We start from the raw sequence: 408 nt of genomic DNA on the forward strand, positions 1-408 counted from the left end.
TTTCTTCTTTCCTTTACATTTGGAAAGTATTTTGCTCGTTCATATTGTTCATTTACTTGATTCCTTTTTTACTCGTCTCACTATTTCGCATTTTTCTTTTTAGTGTTGTTTAGTTTCGTATGTCAAATCGTATGGTTTCGTGTGTCAAATCGTATGGTTTCGTGTGTCAAATCGTATGGTTTCGTGTGTCAAATAATATCTGGCTAAATTTCAGCCATGAGCCCCATCACTTTTTACTATCTATCCGGATGTTACTGATATTCTAAACACAGAAATTAATGGTACTGAAGACTTCGATACGTTAAACTATTTTCTACAGGTGTATGATGATACAAAATACAGGTAAAAAAAAATTGCCCAATGGTATCTCTGTCATCTATATCCCTTGCACACATGCAGAGTAACACA

The 408-nt window shown here is 34.1% G+C and overlaps 1 protein-coding gene across 1 annotated transcript in view; it reads right to left on the minus strand.

The window, feature by feature from the left end:
- LOC119591727 (balbiani ring protein 3-like) overlaps positions 1-408 on the minus strand; it is a gene marked incomplete in the record, with an annotated part of 83,966 nt that overhangs the window by 82,920 nt on the left and 638 nt on the right.

The sequence above is a fragment of the Penaeus monodon genome, chromosome 29 (assembly GCF_015228065.2).
Source record: "Penaeus monodon isolate SGIC_2016 chromosome 29, NSTDA_Pmon_1, whole genome shotgun sequence".
Lineage (NCBI taxonomy): Eukaryota > Metazoa > Arthropoda > Malacostraca > Decapoda > Penaeidae > Penaeus > Penaeus monodon.